Raw genomic sequence first — 17,868 nt, 5'->3', positions numbered from 1 at the left:
GGTAATTTTGTGAAAATTTTCATAAGCGTGCATTATCAAAATATTTGTGGTTATTAACGAACGACCGCTGTGAATTGAATTGAACGCATTGAAAGTGTGGTCAGGAAAGTAAGAGAGAATGAATTTGTGCTGGCTAATGCATTTGGCATTCAAACGAATCAAAATCAATATCAATATCGATAATTATCGCGCTCTCGGTCGCTCGCCCCAGTACCCTCTGCATTTATGCATCCATATATTGTAAATTCCTATTTGCATCTGTGTCGTTTTGGCCAGGCAATTAAAATGCGACAGCCACAAAGTGGCAAGTTCCCTCTTTTAGCCACAACTCAGCCCCCACCCAGCCCATCCAGTCAAACCCATTTTAATGCAGTGCGAGGAATATAATTGATGCATTAGCTGTGTAGAGTCCTGTGGGAGGCTCTAGGTCCTTCTGTAAGCTGCAATCCCGCTATCACCACATAGCAAACTGTCATCTGTCAAGCTTTTTTTCTCATAAATCAAATAAACGAAAATGCGTTTTCAATGTTTTTCCCCATCCCATGTTACCCAGCGAATGTTGATTATGACTGTTTAATATTTGCTGCAATCGAGTGCAAACGTGGCACAAAACACCCAAATATAGTGCGGGGCGCTGTGACCTGCTAACAAAATATTCATAATGCGGCTTACATGTCGTATGCGTGATGTGTTATTCTTTTTGCGGCCTGCGGAATAAATCCCGCCACTGGATTTTTCGTAGGGCGGCCGGAGGGCTGCTTAGCGGTTTTGGTTAGCTGCATGTTTTAGCCTTCTTTCATATCTGTCGCGCTATTACCACACTAACTGACACGCTGCCGCACTCCCCAGCCGGGTCTTTTCCAAATTGATATAAATTGAGATGCGTTTTCGGTGTTTATGCCATGTTTTCGTTTCGGGGACTTTCAAAAGGTGATTCAAAGTTCGATGAATCGGAATCAATATAGGTTTTCAGTTGGATGAGATTTGAAAGAGAGTTTTTCGTTATTAAAACATAAGGGAAAAATTAACCTTTAACTTTGCATTTTATCTTGAATTCAAATGGCTTTACCAAATATGACTTTTATCCGTTTCCACCATATCTTTTTTTTACTTCCCTTATTCTCTCCTGCTCTTATTGTAACACTTGGCTTCTTTAATTTCAATTTTTCGCCCTTTCTGCCTTGGCAAGTGAGGTGTATAATAGACTGGCCCGAGCCATTACCTTGCTCAGTCTGCGGCACAGAGATGAAAACAAAAAGGGGCTATTGCGGGCTCAATAAAGAATAAAAAATGTGTTGGAAAAATATAGACCTACCTTTTTAGCATCATACTTATATTTTATATGGAAAGTGACACATTTATTTCAAAGACTCTGTTTTCAGTTTACCATAATAAACAGTTTTAAAATTTTGTTTAGTTTTTGTCTGTGTACCATTCACATATTTTTATGTTACTTATCTTTTATTTTACATACTGTTTCATACTCCACATATGTATGTAGTTTACCGACTAGCTCAATGTTCGTTGGCCTTTTATTCGCTTTTATTTTTAGGGGTTTTTTTTTCATTTATTCATTGTAAGGGGAGGGGGGCTTAGAGTGAGAGAGGGAAAAAGCGCGAATAACCACGCCCATTATGAACAATCAGGTGCACCGCAGCGGAACAATAACAACAACGAAAGTAGTAACAACCAAGGAAACATAACAGAAAGGCAGTGATGATGTTTCCATACCCTTTTTGAAACCCTCATATTACCTTGAAGAGATATTAAATCTTTATCAATATGATCATGATCCTTAAGAAATTCTTGCTAAAATTTTCAGAGCAATTGACTTTCAATCAACATCTGAGTCTAAAATATTTTTTAGGCTTTTTTAAGACTCGTCAAAAATGGATAAATGTTTCAAAACCCCTATATGGCTCACATGGATGTATATATAGTATCTTTGCTAATTTTATGCGGATCCTGAAGCGGAATATCTTTAAGGATTTTTGATTCAATTTTCCATAAATTTGTTTCCCACAGTGATGCCCTAAACGAATTGTACCTCGAAACTCTAGAAATATTTACATTATTCCATTGAATTATATACATTAAACGAGTTGAAAGATTTTTTAAAAATTATGATGCTTTTTCCAAGAGTATCATAGCAGCCCGACCAACCAGAATGTAATGGAAATAACTACAATTTATGTAAAAAAAAATGGCGAAATGGAAAACAGGAAACCAAATTGTTTGTTATTTGTTGTTCCCTTAGTTAAAGACTGAGTAGCAAAAATCGATTTATTTGGCATATGAATAAAACAGAATTTGGTTAAAGTTACGGCAACTAACTTTGATTGATTCTCTCAGAATTAAAATTGTTCCAATCACAAAGGCAGCAATCGGATAAAGAAACCCAATTATATCCAAAACGAATATTACAAAATTTTCAATTCATATTGTTTTCTACCAAAGGGCTGCAACACACGAGGCGTATACTTCATTTTAGGGACCAGCCAGTAGAAGGCAAACAGAAATGCTGCTTGAAATTAATTACATGCTTCCCCACCAACGAGACCACAGTTTTTAAGCCACAAAACGGAGGGCAACTGAGAAAAAAGGGCAAACAGGAAACAATATGAAATCGTACCTTCGAGTAGAAGAATCGAGGCAACAAGCCCGAAATTTTCATTCAAATGCTACAGATTGAATTTGGATTAATCAAAGCTGCTGCCGAGGTACGGAAACTTTCCGGCAAAGCACATACTTCTGCGAACAACTGTAGGTACTAGCTAGGGTAGTAAATCAGTTTTAATTGATATTTACCAAAGTGCTCGTGTAAGCAAACACTTTCCCATTTGCGTCTCTCGAGCCGAAATTCCACGCTTTTCCTGCCATCCAGCCACCCTTCTCATGCCTCTTTTTAAAGCATTTTTTGGCCAAGATTGCGGCAATAAATGAAGCTTGCAAAAATGATAAAATAAAGCAAAAATAATAATACCTTTCCTTTGTGTGTTTTCTGTTTGACTGGAAATTGAAATAGTTTAGGGGGTTTTGATATCCTGTAGGCAGAATGAGAAAAGGATGTTGATATTTTTGGTGACAGTATGCTACTCTTTCTTTGAAAATGTTTGCCTATTTAAAAATCTTCAGTAAATATCAGAGAGCATATAAGGAGTGTATATGTACTATGAAGTCTTTAAAGTAAGCTTTATATTTTAAAGGCGGTATCCTCTAGTCGTTATCCTTGTTATCCTTAGCCCTGTGCATCGTTGGCAAATGGTAAACCAAAGCTGGACGCACTTGGCCAGCTTCTGTTGACAAACTGTTGAAAAGTGGTCGTTGGGAAATTAACGTTTCACCGCAAAAATGTTCGGCAGTCCGGGCTCCGAGCCACTTCAAACCGTACACGTATCCGGGTCTCGGCACGGAAACGGTTAGAGGACGCCGCCAGAGTAAGGGTATTGGTATGGTCATGGGTAAGGGTAAGAGTACGGGTAAGGCAGTGTTGCAGTTACAATTTCAGTTGCAATTGCAATGCACTTCTCGCAGACACACAAAATTGTCAACCGAAAAAGTGCAGGCAGTTGAGTGGTTGTCAGCGATTGGTAACACCAATGTGGCTGGGTGGATGTGGATGTGTATGTGTGTGTGTGTGCTAGTGTGGCTTTTGCGGTATTGCCTTTGCACACACATTCAACGTTAATTGATCCAACAGCAAGCGGCAATAAAGGATTTGATTTTCAGCATCACAAAAGACAGCGAAAGCTGGTAGCTCGTTGCCAGGACTCTTTCATTTGCCAACTCACACTGTTGTCCACTCTAAATCCTTTTTCCTTTCTCCTATTTTTTTTTGTGCCATCGGAATTCTAATTTTGACACTGAAAAAAATCTCTACTTTGATACAAAAATCTAAGAGATAATTAAGGATTTTAATGCAAAACTAAGGGCTTTCAAATGACATGTTGTACTTCAAGAAACCCCACTTTTTTCTCGGAATTTTTACCTTACAATTTTACAAATTCTTCTCATATATACTTCAGTAGAAATTTCTTTCACTTGATCGCCTAGTTGACAATCAACTTGTGATCCATTGCCTTGTAATTGAATTTTAAACTTTATTTACTGTTTGCTTACTCTGTACCTAGCTGGCTTTACATTCTATATCTTTTCTAAATCTGTGCAAGACAGTTACGCCTACCGCCAAAGTGGGCGTGGAGCAAAAAAAGTATATATTTAGTCACTGAAGTGGCAGAAAAGAAGCTAAGACTGTGCTGCAAATGTACTTACAGTTCAATTACCCAGGCAAGACACACCAGTATGCTAAGGTTCCTTCTACCAATTCCCCTCTGGGCCACTCCTTCGCTGGTGCTTTTTTTTTTACTTTTCTCACAACTTGGTTAGAAAATACAAAACTCGGCAATTTTCAACGATTTCGCGCTGTTCAGCCTGTCAATCAGAAAAGCGCACAAGCCAGACAACAGACGAAGGCTCAAACTGAAGATTTGCAACTGGCTGGCAGTGGAGAGGGGGGAGATATATGTATATATCAGGGAGTGGGCGAGGGTTCCGGCGGAGCCAGTTGGCAGCTGGCTGGCGTGAGTGAGTTATGGCCAAGTACTGATAGGGTGACGGCGGATGGGAGAGTCTCTGGTTGGCAAGTTGCTTAGATGGCTGAAACAAAAAGTATTGGCAAGTGTTATACAGTGGATGGCAAAAAAAAATAAAACTTAACATAGAAACCGTTTAGGGCTCTTTTCTTTAAAGATCAAAAACACATTTAACCTTGACAACAGGGCGTATGAGTAATTTATGCTGAAAGATTTTCATTTTCAGCTATTTTTTAATAACTTGTATTACAGAGACACAGAACCAGAAAATCCCTTAAATACATATGCAACTCAAAGGCTGTATACAAATAGAAGCCACTGTAAGCTCCTTTTGACATTCTGCCAAAAAATGAAACATGTCTGGTGGGAAGGGGTAACAGTGCCCCATAAATGTTTCGTCCTCTTTCGACAAGCGGCAGAACACAATAATTTTGTGCTGACTTCTTGTTGAAATTTGTAAATTTACGCTGAGCCAGGCCAAGCCCAAACATGTGTCAGCCAATCAGTCGGAATAAGAATCAGAATCTGAATCGGAATCAAAATTTGGAATCGCAATCACAATCGGAATCCAGACAGCTGGTAGATAATCACGCCAAGCCATTGACAGCTTTTGGGCTCGGATTTCGAATGCGATGCGAACAATGCAGCACCAACCATAATAATAATAGCAATAATAATAATAATGAAAATCATAATGGCGCAATTCGAAATGGAAGCGACAGTCAAAAATAGCATAATGCAAGGAATATTTAAACGCTTTGTCTGCCCGATTAGAGATCCAAAATAACGCCAAAGGGCGGAGCTATGGGGGCTTGAGGCTGATTCGGTTTCGGTTTGGTTACATTTTGTTTCGATGGCAGAAATTGTTTAGCCAAGCGGAGTCAGCAGAAAAATGCATTATTAATAAGTTGTTAAATTTGCCGAGCAAACAGAACTTGGCAAATAAATAATTCACAAGTGAAGAGAAAATGGGGAACTGAAAATAAAAGCAGTAGTAGCCATATACAGCGAGAAAAATAACTTGATAGTTTATTAATTCCATGAATCCATTGACAATATAGGTATTATCTTTGAATATATGTTTTTCTCTCACTGCATATCTGCACTGCAACGAACTGCATCGACCCGAACCAAACTCAACTGGAAATTATGCACATCGACTGTCGATTCGATGAAAAGCTACCAACGGGCACCCCACCCAGTTTTTGCCCGCATTCTGCGATTACAATATTTTGAATATTTTATGCCCCGGCAGGGTCGACGGAGGGTGGGGAGACAAGGGAAACCCAAATGTTCGATGGCTGTGCCTTCCATCCTTCCATCCTGTTTTTCCGGGCTGTCATATTGCCGTGGATTCACATCCAATGTGGATGTGCAGGCGGCGGCTGACTGTAATGCAATTTTACTCGGCATACGATGTGTGCGGCAAGATGTGTGGCAGGATGTGTGGCACGATGTCAACGCGCTGTCCGCCTGCGATGGTTGCTCCCTTTTTTGTTTTTCTATTTATTCCCCTTTTTTTTTAAGGAAAGCAGAAGGAACCGCCAGAGGAGGTTCCGGAGGAGCAGGAGGATTGAATGCGCACAGCTGGCGATGGAATAATATCAAACTGTGTTTATGCATTTGCAATGCATCAGCTGGGGTGGTGCATGGAGCAGGGAGCTGCCGCATGTCCTTGATGTATGCAACTTACCACCATGCACCGAAAATCCCTTTATGTTTCCTGGAGCTGTTTTTTATGAAAACAATCCAGCAAAGGGTAAGCGTGTTTTGAAGTAAGGACAGACATTGAAAAACAATTAAGATTAAGTAGTGGGGCCTAGGTTTTTATTTGATAAGATTCAATCCTTCCACACTTTTTCCTAATCAAATCTTTTCAAGGGTATCTCTAGACCTCACCCTCCGACGCTTTATTAAAAATGCATTTCCAGCGAGTTGTTTACTTCTCAAATTCTATTTACGTCTGTCTATGGAACCGAGAAACTTCTGGTTTGGCAACAGTCACTTCCCAGAGTTTTATTTTCGGTTTTGATAAGTAATTGATATAATGCGATGTGTGCGGGCTTACACTCACTTGACTGAACCCGCTTCGTCAAGGAACTTCGATTGGCACTTCTTCAATGAACTGCTCGTTTAGCGAGCAAACTCCAACTTGCAGCTGCAGCAGGACAGAAGTCGCCACACAAAAAGGATGGATGGTGGCGGTTGAAATTGCGGAGCAAGTGTCAATTACGCCGTAATGGCAAAAGGATGACCGAAAAGGCCGCAACAAAGTGGGCAAGTGGTCGAAGTGCCGCTGCTGTTTCGTCCTTTTTTCTATTCAGGATGGGGAGGCGGTGTCAGAGGTAGAGCAAGTGCAAGTAAAAGTGACGATGAGCAGGCGACGACAATCAACGCTTTTGGCCAGACAAGGATATTACCAGGCTTTGAAGTAGCCAGCCACGCCCCGGCATCCCACGGACTCTCGGCAATGATGACAATGGTTTGACTGGCTTCGCTTGGCTCTGGTAGCCGCATGGCAACAATGGGAGAAGCTGCAACAACGTCGAGTGCGAAACGGAAGTCAACAAAATGGAGGAAACAGGATATGTGGCATACAGCAAATCAGTGAAGTGCATTAGGTTCCTGTTTAGAAACAACTGAGGTGGGTATTCTAGTGAAGGATGTAGTTTGTATCGAATAAGATACTATTCTACCAACCCTAGGTGTATGTTGAAATGTCCATACTTGACAGGAAGTTTCTTCAACTGGTTTCTATGGTGTCTGGCAAATATTGACGTCATTGCAACAATCAAATCGAATATATCTCGTACAGTTCACTGACAATTGACATTTAATGGTGACAAGGAATGGCCATAAATCAGTCTGAAAGGATATTGTGTGACTTATTTCAATTAGCTTAAAACTTCCTTTGAAGCTGAAATTAGTTGTTTTTTTTTAGGGGAAAATAACATACTGTCTTAGTATGCAAAATGTGTGGTTATGTGCCAGCCAGAAGCCACTCATGCGGTAATGCCTCAAGGATGTGTCTCCAAACCATGCCTTTTCTGATCTGAAACCCTCTAGTTCTCATCAACTTTGTCTCTCAATTTCAAATAACCCACAGACTTTCGCGGTTTTCTCTGTTTATTTTTAGAGAATGAAAAAAAAAATCTAAGTTATTCCCAAATAGAAATCTAAAAACGCCACACTATATCAGCCAAGCTAGAAAACTTATTCCTTCCTATTGGCTACTCGCTAATGCCAATTAAGTATATTGAAATTAATTAAGGACACTTTCGATTGGCACATTTAGTCCACAGAAAGTCCTGCAGAACTAATAAACTTTTTAAACCATTTAATCCAAAAATAAAAAGTGTCACAGCTTGCCAAATAATTGAGATATTGACTGGAAAAGTTTGACATATGAAATAGAGTAACCAAAAAGTTAAAAGAACTTTATTTTTTAAAGCCATTTTTTTTAGGTTTCTACAACTACACCATTTTGCTCTAAGGTTGTAGCGTATTCATAGCCCGAAATCCGTGTCTTTTGACACATTTAATGGACTGGGCCTTCTGTGGCTCTACTGTTGTCCTGGCTCTTGTCCTTTGTCCTTGCTTCTTCGCCCAAAATCCTGGTTCGTTTTCCCCCTTGTTGAGGCCGCATTGCGGCTAGGAGCTGACAGCTTACGCCTCAGTGGCAGGACTCCGCAAAAAGGACTCTGTCCGAGGACTCCCGAGGCCACTGATTCTACCACTGCCACTACCAGGTTTTAACTTCATCTCCCCTTCTATCTTCATCATACTTTGATTCTGCATTCCCTTTACCTGCCTAGAATTCTAGCCACTTTTTACGGTTCCACTTGAATTTTTAATGGCATGCGAAGCTGTATCACAATATAAGGACTTTATTTGCACTTTCCTGCATTTATGGTATTAGTGGTTGTCTTTAACAATTGAATAAAACTAAGCAAAAAGGATTTACTTTTCTTATTTGAATCATAAACTTATTAACTCTTTAAATAAGCTCCAGAATTCCCCAATAATCTTCGAATGATACTCAGATGTTATTCCGCCTCTTCCAGACGCGTCAAGGAGCTTTTATCACCTCAACCTGAGCTGATCCCTTCAGATACCTTTCAAACAAAATACGAAAAAAGAAATCCGAGCTTAGCCCGGCCATAATAATGGCAAACTAACCGGCAAAATGGCAATGGCCGGGCACATAACATTCAAGTGTGTGTTCTTTCGTTGGCCGTTTATCGGATTATTCCTACCCGACTTTGTTTGTTGCCATTATAGCCAAGTATATATAGAAACAAATACAAGTATTTGGAGTACATGGAAAATGGTTGGCACATAAAATCAAATAAATGAGCGGCAATTTGGCGAAGGACTAACATTTTTATTTTGAACTCTCTTGCATAATTGTGTGTGTTATTGTTGTGTTATTCCAACAATGATGGCCATGTGGGAGAAAGGACATAATGGGCGTGGCACAAACAAGCTTATTGAACACTAAAAATAAAACAATGGGGCAAGAATGGGAGTCTAAGCAATAGTTGGAGAAATAAACACAAGTTCTCTTAATGATAAACTCAATAGAAACACTAACTGTGATGTCTAAAATTCTTCTATTTTAATAAATAAAAAAAATTTCAATGAGGCAGATCTTAAATATATAAGATACAGTTTCAATAATCTTATGTTTTTTGTAAACCCTTGAAGCTCAGCCTGAAGGTCACTGTTGGCCATCCCGAATGGCCAGCAGTTGGCCAAAACGATGTGAAACAATTGCATAACTAAGATTTCCTATTTCAGTTAACAATTTGATAAAAACTGGTTTTTGTGTCAGCAGAGCGACAAACGAGCATTCTCTAGATTTCTGCATTGTTGCTTTGTCCTGGAGCAATCAGGGATCCTGTGTAATTTTGTTCCAGCCACTGAAAATAAAGTATACGACATGTGAGTTCAAAATAAACTATAAGCTTTAGCAGAATATACTTTAAGATAGAAATATAGTTTGTTTTTTACACTTATCATAAAGCTTTTCTTTTATTTTATTTTTAATAAATAACTAATAATTTCTCTTGGTATATCCTTTTAAACTTTCACCCTTATTTTAGTGCATTCAGGCATGAGAAACAATGGCCCAGTAGCAATATGCCGTAAAATGGCAAAAAACAGACTCAACTTCGCTCTTACTTCAGTTTTATTTGCCAGAGTAATTTGTATCTTTATTCTGTCTTGTTTGCAATTTTGTGTATAGAATCCTTTGCCATGTCCAGTCGAATAGCAAAAGGATGACAAAAGTTCAAACATAGAAACGTATTCATTTGAGAAATTTATATTAGCAGGCAATTAGTAGAACGATTCTTATGTTTCACAAAGAATTCCTCTAGGCAGGGAAAATTAAAGAAAGAAATATGTATTTTCTCACCTTACACTGGCCATTAATTGAAGCAACAGGAAAGGGTGCAGGTCCTGGGCTCGTTAAGTTTGAATTCCCACCCAAAACCCGAAGCCATACCATGTTTTTCTTTTGCACTCTTCCGGTTCTTCTTTTGTTTAATTTTTCTCTTATTTTGTGTTTTTTATTTTGACGAACACGCAATTGTCATTTATCACTTTTTATTGATTGCCGTGAATTTATCAATATCCGCTTTTGCCAAGTACAACGACAAGAGCCGCCCGCGGTGAGTGGCAAGGACACCCTGCCCAAACCCAGCCCCTGTCCCAGTCCCATCCTTCACCCATATATCCACGTTACAATTTTTAATGCCTTTCAATGGATTTTTCCTTACTTTTTGCCGTTCCGGTTCCGCTCTTATTCAAGGCATGAAATTGATGCGCTTTACATGCCACTGGGAAGGGGATATTATTTAATGTGATTATTTTGAACATTTTTATTGGTCGGGAGTGTAAGCCGGATATCGGTCATGATATGAAGGAATTCACAGTGATGTGGAACAGGTGCATTTATTAACCTTGAGTGCTGTTGGCCTACAGCAGAAGGACCATTTCCCATCCATCCAGTTTATTTATAGCTTTATCCAATCAATGAAAAATCAAATGCCAATGCCAGCGAAAAGTGCCAAAACTTGTTAACTCACAGTGAGTGGAAAAAACAGCATTTCGAGTTGTTCAATAATTTAGTTTGCAGTTTTATAAAATCTATTGAATCAGAGGGTTTCCTTTAATGGGTTTTTAGGTAATTCCTGAGCCAATCCCCCATAAGCCCTTACCTGTCCGACATTAACCGATTTAAGGATCGACGATTACACCCGATTTGGGCACTCGAGCGCCTCTCTATAATGCCGATTAGCATTATGTCCTGGCACATAAGCTTTTCCCCAACTTGTCGGTCGGTCGTAAAAAACTTGGACCCACCGCAGCGTAATCATATCCAAGGGTGCTCGTTACCCCGTTGACCTTTTTGTGTGTCGGTTGTCCTTGGGAGCGCGTCCCAACCCCTCCAGAGAATTGGGAAATCGCAGTGCCCCGACCCCAAAAACGCTTACAATGGCAGCTTAAGTCAGCGGGAATCCGGGGACTTTGGGCCAAGACCCAGGGCTCGCATGCAATTTGGCCAAATGTATTACATTCAATTTGAATACTAAGCCGCTTACCAACACTAAAAGTTTGATGTGCGCACAATAAACAGGATTTTTGGTTACAATTAGCATGTAAGCTCGGCTAAAATGGTTGAGATGGCAGAGACGGTTGAGTTGGCTGGGAACGTAATGGAAGGGGTCGTAATGGCTGGGGAAAAAGGTCAACTCGAGGTTGACTTGGGCACTGACTTTTTGCGCCAAGCTCCGCTAACCAGCGCAATTAACACAAAGGGAATTTCAAACGTACACACACATACATATATATTCGAGTGTATATAATTTTGTGGGCAGATCCTTTGAGTGCAAGGAGGCGGAAAGAGCGGCGAAAAGAAACGGATACTTTATTTAAAATTTATGTAGCGTAATTACAAGCGATTTAACCCGTTGCCAAAGGGCCCCAGAAATGGAACCATTCTCCTTTTTTTTTCTCCTCCTGGAACATTGTGGTTACTCGAACCCGTTTTTTTTTGTATTTCTCGAACCGTTGTTGTTCCTCGCATCAAATTAAAAAGCGAAAATAAAATAGAAAAACAGCTCTAGGGTTGTGGAGGTGGGCCAGGAGACAACTTGTGCATAATCTTTATCGAAAACAATCTCATACGCTTCAGTCGGAGTCCCTTTGGGGTTTCTTTAATTAGTTGAATGGCTTGACTTCCCGCAGAGTTCCCTGAAAGTGGCTAATTTTGCGGTTGAAACAGCTTGATTTTTTGGTTTAACTTGAGGTAGACAATGCCTGTCTATTTCATAATATATTTCATCAAAACTAAAACTTACTAGTACTCTACTTACTAAACCACACTCGGAAAATGGTCAAAAGCCCTGGCACTCTGACTGACAATTTATGGCAATGGCAGCACTTTAATTACACCTGCGGTGGGCGGAAAGGCAAATCTGAGCCACTCTGATTGTTGCTAACCCGGCCCTGGTCTTCTCCAGAATATAATTTAATTAGTGACACCCACACAGCCAGCCAGCCAGAGTGAGCAGCCGCAGTTGGAGCGGTTTGTCTTTGGCCTAATGATTTTCATGTCTTGGCATACTAATTTCATTCAGGTAGCAGCACTCCTCTTTTCCAGCCACTCGGCCTTATCGTTGTTGGCCTGGCTAAATTATGGTGGCACATTACACCGACGGCATAAAGAAATTACTCACCATTTGATGCTCCAATTTATCGAGGGCAAGGGCCAGAGAGTAGGGTAGGAGGAGGTTGGTAACAAGATAACGAGATTCAAATCGAATGCTGATTAATGCGTCATGCAAATTGAAACTGAAGTGGTATCGTCTTTCACAGCCAGCGAGGCTTGTTAATGCCTCCTGTCAAATGGTTGACAATTTGCCACAATTCGCTATTGGGGCGAGTGGGTGGCAGAGTGGCATGTGTGGGGCGAGGAGGAGAGTGTGTGGGCGATGCACCCACTATGGAATTTTATTTCAGTCATTCAATTAGTATTCAGAAAATGCACTCCGAAAAATCAACTCAGATAGTCCTCCGCCACCATTCAGCCCCGATAAGTAGGCCATGAAACTCTTAAATGTTGATTAGCGCCTTGGCCTTTACTGGCGGGTCGGCCAATTCAGTCCAGGGCGATAAGACGCTCGGCTCGGGCATTAATACTTTTGATTTAATAATTACGCAGCGCATAAATTAATCTGCGAGAGGTTGCGCCCGGACATAAACAACCCGGTAAGCCCAAGGATCCAAAGGGATACAGCCGTCCCTGGACCCTGGCCATGAATAAATTCCTGCGGCCGCGCCTTCGGTTATCAGTCAAGTCAGAGTCGTAAAAGCCGCCCAGCACCCACTGCTCCCACAGCCTTTAAAACTGCCTCTCGAAAACCAAAAAGCTTGTAATCTTAATTATATATTACAAAGTATTTTGGGTTGTGGCAGTGGCAGAGGCAGGCTCGTTCCCGGTCTCGGTCTCGCCCGTTTTGTCGTGAAAAATAAGCAGGAAATGAATGAATTTTTCAGTGGCATAATCCCAAAATGTGCCAATGTGTTGCCATGCCCCCGCTCCTCCCGTCTTTTGCACCAACGCCCCTAACCACAGCCCAAGGAAACCATCTTAGAAGCTAAAGACGCACCACCCATTCATCGCTCAACTCCTCCCTCTCCTCTGGCACTTGTCATAAAATATTGTCTGGTTGGGAAAAGAAAAACTTTTCCAATGCCCTACGCCAAGACGACAAAACGCACATACACTGAAAGAAATTTAAAAAAAATAAAGAGATGTACTTCATAATTCAGTAAAGATAATCAATTATTTTGACAAATAAATTGAAATCTTGCCACAAATATCAGATTTTTAAATAGACTCTATAAGTTTTCTTTCAGTGCACTACCCCCCACACCAAACCACCCGCTGTGCCCCATCCAAGCCCCTTCTTCTAGTGCCAGACATTGAAGTGTATAAGAATAAGTGTTGGGATTAGGCGCTTGACTTGAAAATTTTATAAAACAAAATTTTTGCATAAGCTCTGCCGGGGCTGCCCCGCCCACATTTTTCACTCCCAAAAAGAGGAGGGTGTGGACCATGGAGTGTGGGGGTGGTGCTGAGGTTTGTTGGTTAGCAGAGTTAAGCGCGTTAGCTGCTCAAGGATTTAATGGAAAATCGCGTTGGCGCTCGCCCGCTGAGGAAAAGCGAAAAAGCAACCGAAAACTGAGCCACTCGGGACGGCGTCGAGGAGCAGGAAAAGCGGGAAAAGCTGGAAAAGTGTGGTGGGGAATCCTAACCAGCCAGCAACGGGGTAAATCACGCATTTAATTCCAAAACATTTAACAGTTTATTTTTTTGCGGCTCTTATCTAATATTTTACAAACCATTTATATGATGATTAGCGTTAAGTGTTTTTGGTAAGCAGAAAATCAAGTGGCACGATGGAAATGGGCGGGGCATTTCATAAACTACCGAAAATTCAAGACTTTCGTTTCCTTCGCTAGCTTGAGGATTATTTAAAATAATTGCAATCCTTTTGTATTGTTTTTTTTTGTGTCCAGAAGAAAGCGGATGTCACGCCCCGGACCATGGAAATTAAGTGAAAAATTACAAGGCAACAAATAATTATACACTTTGCCCCTGCACTTGAGGCTGCCACATACTGCGGCTGGTTGGTGCAAATGGAAAATGGAAAATGGCGAGTGGCGGGTGGTCTGAGGAGTGGGCGGTAAATGGAAATATGGAGTGGGTGGCGAGGTCACACAATGGCATTTGTGCTTGCATAATTATGAAATTACTCTGCCACAGTCGAGTGGCGAAATTCTTGTGTGCGCACTTCCACAGTCAGGACTTCTCAGTTCTGGCCCAGTCCGGCTTTCTCTCGCCTTTCTCCGCTCCCCCACTTTCTACTTTCTACTTTTTCTTTGCCTTTCTTTTAGCTTTGCTTTGTATAATTTTTCATGCAACTGCATTAAGAGATTCGAGGTTACAACATAATGTACAGGAAGCGTACCCTGTTACTAGAAATTGGATAGTTCAGGGTTACATATATTAAGGGCAGCAATAAAAATTAAAATGCGGAGCTAAAATTCAATATTTCAAGCCTGGTGTTATCCTTTATTTTCTGTGCATTTCGCTTACTTTACCAAGTTAATGTCCTTTTTTTAAATCCCCTTTCCGCCTCGAAACACTCATTAGTCTTACAAACTATACACATGCGAACTTTCGCCATTGTCCTGCTCTTCCGGGCGCCACACCTCCGCAGCACTACAGGACTCCACCAGCTCCAACTCCCAGCGTGCTGGCCATGAATGGCCGGCACATCCTGTTCCCAGGACCTAGACGGCGTAGCTGTGGAGAAATCCCTTTTTATGAATGAGTCGCGGTGCCATTTGCATATTAACGGCTTGTAGCCCTAATATGTGCACACTCCCGGTCCTTGTGCCTCCTGGTCTTTGTGTCTCCCCCTCACCAGCCCATCCCCACCGTATTTGCATAATAATTTTATGGTTCGCTGCAGTGGAATAGGAATAAGGAAGCATTGTTGCTGGCCATTAAGAGACGTAAAGCCGCCAGGGTTCTTGGCGAGAAACGTACTACATCACCAGCTTTTATTGAGTTTTTATACATCTTTTTGATATTTATGATGCCTTAAAAGTTAAAAAATATATTTATTAAAAGGAAAGCATTACAAAATTCATAATTTCAACAAGTTAAGCTCAAAATACTCCTGAAACTGAAACTCTATAGGTTCAGTAATTTATAAATAGCCGATGTTTCTTATTTCGGACTTTATTGCAATTTAATCTACTCGAGAGTAATTCCAGCATCATTCCCAATTGTACGCCCCCAGGACATCATTAAAGTTGACTTTGGGATGTGGAGAGTGGGAGTTCTTCCCTTGGCCGTGAAGCTTTTCATTTTATTTTCCCAAGGACTTCACATAATTGTACTAAGAGGAATTGCCGCAACGGACAATGAATGTCCTTCGTCGCCAAGTCGCGAAGGAAGTTGAAAATTTTTGGAGTGGGAGGGGAGGTCCTGGCCACAAAAGTGCCGCATCAAGTGACGGACATTTACATAATTATTAGAAACAGTTAAATGTCCACAAATTGTACACTGGCCAGCACACGAGGGAGTCGTTAGTTACATTACCAACGGCGTCAAGTGGGAGGATGGGGAAGCGGATGCAGAGTACCCTGAGCCTGGCCCTGGCCCACGCTATCTGGTAGCCAAATATCTTGACTGTAATTTAGAGACTCCCAGGACAAGGCTGCTGTCCTGTTGACGTGCGTGCCTCCGACTATTTAAAATTGTTCGCCAAAGCCAGGGGAATCGACAGGGAGGAGGAGGACCCTGGGCGGGGTGACAGGAAATAAAATAAAATGTAATTTTTATTAGGCTTCGTGGTTTTTATTGTCTGCTTTATCGTCCTTACAAGCTCTTCGCTCCCAGATCCCAGCGCCTGTCTCTAGTCTTGTCTGATATTTGTCTATGGCATGTTCTGGTCATGCCACAAGTCGCACAAACACAAACACAAACACAGGCAAATAGTCCTGGCCACAGGACACGGCCACGACTTTTGGATATCCTTGGGCCTTTGAGAAATTTTCGCTAGCTGCTTTCTTGTTTTTTATTGTTTTTGTGTGTTCTATTTTTTTATGACTTTTTTATTGACTTGATTATTATGTTGTTTGTTGTTCTCGGCCAGCCGAAAGTTTTCTTAGGCTCGAGCCGAAGAAATTAAAAAATAATTTAGAGCCCGGGGTTCAAGGGTTGTGCGGCATAAATTGCGGAGCACAGCCTGTGCTTGATTGCCAGCGACTGGTCTAATAAATAATACTGGGGATGTTGCCTCCGAAACATGGGGTTATCGAAGGGCTAATACCCTGGAACCTTAAACATTAGTAGAGGCATCTATAAACATTAAACTGGTTACTTATTAAATAGCATATTTTATTTAAATTTTTTATTTAATTTTAGAATACAACGATCATTTCCATTCATACCCTTTAGCCATCATCAAACTCTTACCTTTTTTAATGGCCCATTGTATATCCAGTCACTCCATATGTGAAATTATTTGTACCTTTCCAGGATGTGTGATTGTTATGACAGGACTGCTCTCATATTTCACAGAATCACAGAATTTACGATGAGTGTAATTCAAGCCAGGACTGCCAAAAAGTACAAAATATACGAAACAGAAAACAATTGATATTTGAAGTTTGGCCAATTAATTGAAAAATGTGTCTGGAACATCTTGACACCGGCAGTCGGGAGTTGGGGATTGGGTATTTATGGAGCAGCTGCCATTCGAAATTCTAGACAAAAATTACTTGGACAACTTTCCGCAAGCCATTTCAGATGAAAACTAATAACGAAACGGATATCGGATGACCAAAGGTGACTCCAAAAAAGAATGTAGGAGAAGGTGAAAGTGAATCTGGCTCTTGCAGAGATACCGACTCGCAATAAGCCCATTTTAAAAAGCCATTTAGCCGCCGGCGGTTTAAGTTAAGTGCCACCAAGCCGTCAAGGGCAAAATGGCCCCAAAGGAAAGCCAAACAAGATGAGCCCAAACACCAGAAACCAACCAGAAAAAAAGGGGGAAGCCGGCCACAAAAGAAGAGCAAGCCTCATAATTAAAAATTAAGCCATTCGCCTATTAGTTTTAACCCTCATTAACTTTAGATAAACTAATCTCCAAAGTAAACCACTCGCTTGAAAACTGGCAAGACCCATGGCTGTAAGAGGGTGCCACGCCCCCATCCCCCACATCCCTGGCAGCTCTTTATTTCTCCGCGCCTACAATGCGTGAAAAGCTCATCAACTTGGCCCAGCGAAATGATGTAGAAAAGCAAAAAAAAAAAAAGCAAAAGGCTGACTGTGAGCCTAATATGCTACAAAAAAAAAAATCACAAAAAAACAGAAGAAGGAACCCATCACATCGAGAGCAGCCAGAGAAAGAAAAGATAATTAAAAACGCAACCTTGATGGAAAATGAAATGTTTACAAAGACACAGCCCCAGACTCGGTATCTTGCTCCGAAAAATGGAAAAAACCGGGGGGCTCTGTGACAGGCGGAGGAAAGGCGGTGAAAGGCGCCAAGAAAGTCGAGGAAAACATTTGCACAGTGCTCCGGGAGGAGAAAAACATGAACGGATACACGCTGCGGATGCAAAGTTTACTCGGGCACAAGAAAACCAAAAAAAAAATACAGATTCCGCCCCATAGAGCGAGGCC

General features: G+C 41.1%; 1 protein-coding gene across 1 annotated transcript in view; it reads left to right on the top strand.

Annotated features, from left to right (window-relative positions):
* The first annotated feature begins 3,914 nt into the window (after positions 1–3,914).
* Positions 3,915–17,868, top strand: part of Cog8 (conserved oligomeric Golgi complex subunit 8) — an 83,743-nt gene continuing 69,789 nt past the window's right edge. The window contains exon 1 of the mRNA XM_070277863.1: positions 3,915–3,919. The gene's annotated coding sequence lies outside the window, so the exon portion shown is untranslated. The remainder of the gene's footprint in view (positions 3,920–17,868) is intronic.

This window comes from Drosophila bipectinata, chromosome 2L, assembly GCF_030179905.1.
Source record: "Drosophila bipectinata strain 14024-0381.07 chromosome 2L, DbipHiC1v2, whole genome shotgun sequence".
Taxonomy (NCBI): Eukaryota; Metazoa; Arthropoda; class Insecta; order Diptera; family Drosophilidae; genus Drosophila; species Drosophila bipectinata.
Note: the sequence above shows the minus strand (reverse complement) of the source record. Positions and strands in the feature narration are given on the sequence as shown.